We start from the raw sequence: 7,603 nt of genomic DNA, 5'->3' as shown, positions 1-7,603 counted from the left end.
TCCAGAGTAGTGATGCTGGACGGGCGGGCAGGTGTCGGGCAGCGATCGGTTCAAGAGCATGCATTTAGTTTTTTTGCATTTAAGAACAGTTGGAGGCCACGAAGGAGAGTTGTGTATGGCATTGAAGCTCATCTGGGGTTAGTTAACACAGTGTCCACGAAGGGCCAGAGGTATACAGAATGGTGTCGTTGCGTAGAGGTGTATCAGAGAATCACCAACAGCAAGCAGCACCATCATGATGTATCAGAGAAGAGAGTCGACCCGAAATGACCCTGTGGCACCCCATAGAGACTGCCAGAGGTCCGGACAACAGGCCCACCGATTTGACATAGTGAACTCTATCGGAGAGTAGTTGTTGAACCAAGCGGCACAATCATTTGAGAAACCAAGGCTGTTGAGTCTGCCAATGTTTGTGATGATTGACAGAGTCGAAGCCTTAGCCAGGTCGATGAATACGGCTGCACATAATGTCTCTTATCGATGGCGGTTATGATATCGTTTAGGACTTGAGCGTGGCTGAGTGGCACCATGACCAGCTCTCGAACCAGATTGCATAGCGAGAAGGTACGGTGGGATTCAAAATGTCAGTAATCTGTTTGTTAACTTGGCTTTCAAAGACCTTAGAAGACGGGTAGAATAGATATAGGTCTGTAGCAGTTTGGGTCTAGAGTGTCTCCCCCTCTGAAGAGGGGGATGACCACGGCAGCTTTCCAATCTATGGAATCTCAGACGATACGAAGAGAGGTTGAACAGGCTAGTAATAGGGGTTGCAACAATTTCGGCAGATTTTTTAGAAAGAGAGGGTCCAGATTTTCTAGCCCGGCTGATTTGTAGGTCCAGATTTTGCAGCTCTTTCAGAACATCAGCTATCTGGATTTGGGTGAAGGAGAAGTGGGGGAGGTTTTGGGCGAGTTGCTGTGAGGAGCGCAGGGCTGTTGACCGGGGTAGGGGTAGCCAGGTGGAAAGCATGGCAGCCGTAAAAAAATGCTTCTTGAAATTCTCAATTATTGTGGATTTATCGGTAGTTTCCTCCGACAGTGTCCTAGCTGCAGTGGGAAGCTGGGAGGAGTGCTCTTATTCTCCATGGACTTTACAGTGTCCGCAGAACTTTTTGACGTTTGTACTACAGAACAAAATTTTCGTTTTTGAAAAAGCTAGCCTTAGCTTTCCTAACTGCCTGTGTATATTGGTTCCAACTTCCCTGAAAAGTTGCATATCAAAGGATGTTTTTTGTTGCTGGTCAAGGGCAGACAGGTCTGGAGTGAACCAAGGGCTATATCTATTCCTGGTTCTATCATTTTTTGAATGGAGCATGCTTATTTAAGATTGGTGAGGAAGGCACTTTTAAAGAATAACCAGGCATCCTCTACTGACGGAGAATGATGTCAATGTCATTCCAGGATACCCGGCAGCGTCGATTAGAAAGGCCTGTTCGCTGAAGTGTTTTTAGGGAGCGTTTGGCAGTGTGCTAGGGGTGCGTTTTACCCGCCATTAACTAGGCTGCCTGGGGTTTAGCTGAGTTCTGTACAGACTCGAGATATTAGCTTTAGTTTAGGATGGACTATATATATCGAGTGTTCGGATTTCGGTTGTAGGGGTTGTCGTTTGCGAGAGATTACGGATGCAGCTTGAGGCAGTATGCTGAGACTGGCTGAAATGCAGAGGTTTTTGGAGGGCGAGTTAGTTAGGAGTATCTATGAGGTGCCTGTTTACGGATTGCGTTGTACCTGGTAGGTCATAAATTTGTGTGAGATTAGGGCATCAAGCTTGATTGTAGGATATGCGGGGTGTTAAGCTGTCCCAGTTGGTCACCTAGCAGCATGAGCTCAGAAGATAGATGGGGGGCAATCAATTCACATATGGTGTCCAGGGCACAGCTGGGGGCAGAGGTGTCTATAGCAAAGCGACAACGGTGAGAGACTTGTTTCTGGAAAGGTGAATTTTCAGAAGTAGAAGCTCGAATTGTTTTGGTACAGACCTGGATAGTAAGAGAACTCGCAGGCTAATCTTTGCAGTAGATTGCAACACCAGCCCCTTTGGCAGTTCTATCTTGCGGGAAATTGTATAGTTAGGGATAGAATTTCAGGGTTTGGTGGTTTTCCTAAGACAGGATTCAGACACGGCTAAGACATCCGGGTTGGCAGAATGTGCTAAAGCAGTGAATAAAGCAAACTAAGGGAGGAGGCTTCTAATGTCAACATGCATGAAACCAATGCTTTTACGGTTACAGAAGTCAACAAATGAGAGCGCCTGGGGGAGAGGTAGTGGGCTGGCTGCAGCCTGGATTAACCTCTACATCACCAGAGAACAGAGGAAGTAGGATAGGGTACGGCTAAAGGCTATAAGAACTGGCCGTCTAGCATGTTGGAACAGAGAGTAAAGGGAGCAGGTTTCTGGGCACGAATAGCATAGATTCAAGGCATAATGTACAGACAAAGTTTATGGTAGGAGAGAGTACATTGGAGGTAAAACCTAGGCATTGAGTAATGATGAGAGGAGATATAGTCTCTAGAGACGTTTAAACCAGGTGATGTCATCACATAAGTGGGAGGTGGAACAACATGGTTGGTTAAGGCATATTGAGCAGGGCTAGAGGCTCTACAGTGAAATAAGACAGTAATCCACTAACCAGGAAGTAATGGACAAGGCATATTGATATTAGGAGGAGGCATGCTAGCCAGTGATCGTATGGGTCCAGTGAGTGGTTGGGCTGGCTGGGGACACGGCGATTCAGACAGTTAGCAGGCAGGGCTGCAAACAGTGCACTGGCTAGCAACTAGCAAAGGGCCTGAGGGACGTCGCGATGGGGGAAATGTCTGTTTTTCCTCTCGTGCGTGAGTCGATAAGCCCAGTCGTGGAATTAGTAGGGTTCCAGTAGCAGAGGGGTCCAAGTCCAATTGGCAAAATGGGTACTACGTGGTCCAAGAAACTGGCCGATGGATCAGCTAACAGTCCAATATGCTTAAGATAGCTAGCAGGCCGCGGTTAGAGAAATGGGCCTTCAGGGGCGTCCGGCCTAAGGGGCCTGTTGGGATCCTTGGCACAGATTATTCGGTATTCCAGTCGTGAAGGATCGGCGGGGTTCCGTGCCCCATACCGGCAGTAAAGGGCGGATATTGTAGCCAAGGAGTGGGCTTCAGGAGTAGCCCAGGAGCCCTAGCCGGGGATGGGTCTAGCATGGCTAGCTCCAGGCTAGTTTGGTGCTAGCTCCAGCAGTGGAGCTCGGAAACGTTAGCCGGAGTAGTCAACTCCGGGTTGCGGTTAGCTAGCTGGATGATCAGATGAAAAGGTTCAGAGTTTGCGGAGGAATCCGGAGATATGGAGAGAAAAATAGGTCTGGTATGCTCTGGTTTGAAACGTGTTGTCCGTTAACATGGCGAGAGCTTTCCGAGCTAAAGGTTTAGCTGATGACCGCTAGCAGTGGTTAACTGACTGATAGCTGGTAGCTAGTTAGCTTAGCTGAGTGGTATTCCAGTTTGGGGTAAATAGAAATACTTTAGAAAAAACAGATCCACCACATTGGGTGAGGTGGGTTGCGGGAGAGTATTTTGAAGTTGAGGTTTAGGAAAAATATTTTTTTAATGCGAAGAAAAATATAAAAATATATATACATGGGACGAGACAAGACAAAGACGTCTGACTGCTTACGCCAATCTTGTAGCGCCATCTTATATCAGGCCTGCAGTGTGTTCTGGTCCAGACAACCTGGTGTAACTGTTACATCAGACCTGCAGTGTGTTCTCTGACAAGATAAACCAATATAAGACAATATCATTAGTTCCCAGTAAACCACCAACCTGGTAAGATGAACAAAGTGATGAATAAATAAATGAGTTAACGTCACAACAGGTCTTTCATTGACCATGTTCCCAGCACACTGAAGACCACACAGCTCTATGACCACAGCCTCTGTCATCACAACACTAGAAGACTGTTATGATCCAGATGAATCCACATCCATATGCAAAACAACATGTCCAACAGGCTTGTTCTGGCCTGTAGCACATAGAAAAAACATACGTTACAATCACCTTTGGCAGCGATTACAGCCGCGGGTCTTTCTGGGTAAGTCTTAATAACCTTGGATTGTACAATATTTGCCCATTATTCTTTTTCAAAATTCTTCAAGCTCTGTCAAGTTGGTTGTTGATCAATGCCAGATGGACACTTTCAAGTCAAACCTGTAACTAGTCCCCTCAGGAACATTCAATGTCATCTTGGTATACAACTCCAGTGTAGATGTGTGTTTTAAGTTATTGTCCAGCTGAAAGGTGTCTGGTGGAAAGCAGACTGAACCAGGTTGTCCTCTATGACTTTGGCTGTGCTTAGCTTCTTTCTGTAAAATGTTTTATACTGAAAAACTCCACAGTCTAGGCAAGTCAGTTAAGAACAAATTCTTATTTACAATGACAGCCTAGGAACAGTGGGTTAACTGCCTTGTTCAGGGGCAGAACGACAGATTTTTATTATTGTCAGCTCGGGGATTCAATCCAGCAACCTTTCGGATACTGGTCCAATGCTCTAACCTCTAGGCTACCTGCCGACCCCAAAAATCAAGGAAGATCATCAGGCAATAAATATGTATGATGTTCTATGTGCTTTCAATGATATTCTCCCCTTCATTTCGTGCTGATTTGATGCCTGATCCCAGACAGCACACAAACCTCTGCCCAACGTAGGCACGATGTAACCTATATACATTACGCATTGGGAAGATGCAGTTTAGACATACATCATTTCTACATCGTCCAGGCATAAACATTCTATTCTCAAACAGAATAGGTTACCTGCCTCCTCGGGCATTAGCCTTAGCCAACCCACAAGAACACTTCAAAATACACAACATTGATATACAGTATTTGGTTACCTCAGGACTACTCTGTATGTTTGTGCATTTGCCTTCAGATATTTACTGGCATAATATTACTGTGAGGTGTACACTGGATCCTCCAGCTAGTCAGAGAGCTGTCAGCATGTGAGGGTTCCTGTAGTAGGACCAACAGTATTAAAGTTCAAGTTGATTTCATTCAGCCTGTTTGAGCGTTTGCTTGAGCCTGTCTGGAGTGCCAGATGGGTGAGTGGGTTTGCACTTTTGGGACTATTCCATTGCACCAGGCAAGCTAAATCAAACAACAGCATTTAAAAGACAACAGGCACAGGGCTGGTGCCATCCCCTACTGCATTGTGGCCTTGAGCAAGGCATTTAACCCCTAAACTGTTACACGGGTAAGGCTGTAATAATGACCCTGTGTTGGTCTCAGCCTGGTGCATTAACAGGCTGTAATACTGACCCTGTGTTGCTCCCAGCCTGGTGCATTAACAGGCGTTAATACTGACCCTGTGTTGCTCCCAGCCTGGTGCATTACAGCTGTAATACTGACCCTGTGTTGCTCCCAGCCTGGTGCATTAACAGACAGGAGATTGAGTACTGTCTGTGACAGTAAAAATACCCACTTCTCAACTCGCAGTGAAGCATTGTGGGATAATTAGTAGTACAGTGGCACCTTCCATGCCTGAATTTAAGTACGTTTTCAAACCATTTCACTTGAAGTTCACATGTACAGGCATATGTTTGTTACAGGAAGAGAACATTCCTTCTGGTTGTAATGTTATGTCTACACAAAGAGAAGTCCTGTTCCTTCCAACTGCCACCCAGAGATAATGTAGTACGATAACTAGCAAGACAAAGATAAAGCTCATAGGTTATAGATAGTACTTTATATTCTCAGATAGACATGATTGGATGCTCCTCATTACACATAGAATACAACCGTTTCAATACTGCAACTCCTCAATGAAACAATACAATGTGGGGTGATCAGCCAATCACATTCAAATGTACTTTACACTGCAAGTTCTTCTCATGTTTCTTCCAAGATGTAAAACTGGGATTGTAATATGTGACTATTGAAAAACAAACAGAAATGTGTCCTTCTTCATAGCCTACCATATGAGAAAGCTTATTGAACTAATGTCGTTTTACAACTAGTCCTACATGTTTTCAGACGTTCAAATGGAAAACCAGATTTCCTGAAGTAAACAGGCAAAAGGAGGATTTCAAGATCATGGTATCCAGATTCTTACATTTTAAAATGACATTTTAACAAAATGGTGGGCCAGGCCTGAACTGATCAGCTCAACTACCATTAAAAAGGATATTGTAAGAGCATAGTTTCAGTCAATGTAAYGTCAATGCAAACACACAATATAAAACGTTTATTTAACTAATATAAAAAGTGTACCTACCTAATATATAAAAAGTTCACCTAGCTAATCTGAATGAAACATTTAGAGGTGTATGCATCATACATTTAGCAGAGTAACATGTCAATAAACAAAAACTCAACAATATGCTCTTATAGTTCCATCTTCTCCTTTGGTTGGAATGGTCCTTTTCTAAAGCTATAGATCACAACAACATCTAGAGTGTTGTTAGTGTGTGATGAGACAAATAAATACTGCAGGAATCTTTTGGACTCATGACAGCGTTACTGAAAAGTGCATGGCTTCCTTCAGTCTTTTCCTAAGTGCATAATTAGAATCTGCAACATCACTGTAATAAATAAGAGACAAGTTCTACAATATATTTCCCATATACATCCGTTTTTGTTTGTCCTTGAATTGCTTAATTGACGTCCCAGCACACAGGGTGTGTTTCAATTGAAACAGGTCATTCTCCTAGTGGAGGAAAATGCCAAAAAAACAATACGCCTGGTTACATAGACTGCAGAACATTAAAGTAGAGTCCAATATTCTGTCCTTTGTCCCTAAGTATGCACTGCATTTACTGGTATAATAAACATTGTGGAAACTGTCTAGCCCGTACCTACACCTATCCAATACTTTATATGGGGAGTGGTGAACAAGTGCACACTTCAGGAGATTTGTAGTTACATAACATTGATACTGCATGAATACATAGGAACACACCTAAACAGCTATTTAGAGCAAAAAGATTCAAATATTTAGCTGATTCTGAGAAGCGTCAGCTACGGCTAGCCTACCTGTTTCCAGTTGGAAGGAGGAGTAATACAGATGTATTTTAGCCTAGCTAGCCTACCTGTTTCCAGTTGGAAGGAGGAGTAATACAGATGTATTTTAGCCTAGCTAGCCTACCTGTTTCCAGTTGGAAGGAGGAGTAATACAGATGTATTTTAGCCTAGCTAGCCTACCTGTTCCAGTTGGTTGTGAGTATGTATTTTTAGCCTAGCTAGCCTACCTGTTTCCAGTTGGTTGGAAGGAGGAGTAATACAGATGTTTTTAGCCTAGCTAGCCTACTGTTCCAGTTGGAGGAGAGTAATACAGATGTATTTTAGCCTAGCTAGCCTACCTGTTTCCAGTGGTTGGAGGAGTAATACAGATGTATTTAGCCTAGCTAGCCTACCTGTTCCAGTTGGAAGGAGGAGTAATACAGATGTATTTTAGCCTAGCTAGCCTACCTGTTTCCAGTTGGTTGGATGAGGTAATACAGATGTATTTTAGCCTAGCCTACCTGTTCCAGTTGGTTGGAGAGAGGAGTAACAGATGTATTTTAGCCTAGCTAGCCTACTGTTCCAGGTTGGAAGGAGGAGTAATACAGATGTATTTTAGCCTAGCTAGCCTC

At 43.9% G+C, this 7,603-nt stretch overlaps 1 long non-coding RNA gene across 1 annotated transcript; it reads right to left on the bottom strand.

Annotated features, from left to right (window-relative positions):
- Positions 1–5,699: 5,699 nt before the first annotated feature.
- Positions 5,700–7,277, bottom strand: LOC112074698 (uncharacterized). The gene is made up of 2 exons (XR_002894811.2): positions 7,220–7,277; positions 5,700–7,172 (listed from the first exon to the last, which is right to left on the bottom strand). It is a non-coding gene; the product is annotated as an uncharacterized lncRNA (long non-coding RNA).
- Positions 7,278–7,603: the final 326 nt, after the last annotated feature.

The sequence above is a fragment of the Salvelinus sp. IW2-2015 genome, unplaced genomic scaffold, assembly GCF_002910315.2.
Source record: "Salvelinus sp. IW2-2015 unplaced genomic scaffold, ASM291031v2 Un_scaffold2765, whole genome shotgun sequence".
Classification (NCBI taxonomy): Eukaryota; Metazoa; Chordata; class Actinopteri; order Salmoniformes; family Salmonidae; genus Salvelinus; species Salvelinus sp. IW2-2015.
This window is presented reverse-complemented; position numbering and strand designations above follow the sequence as displayed.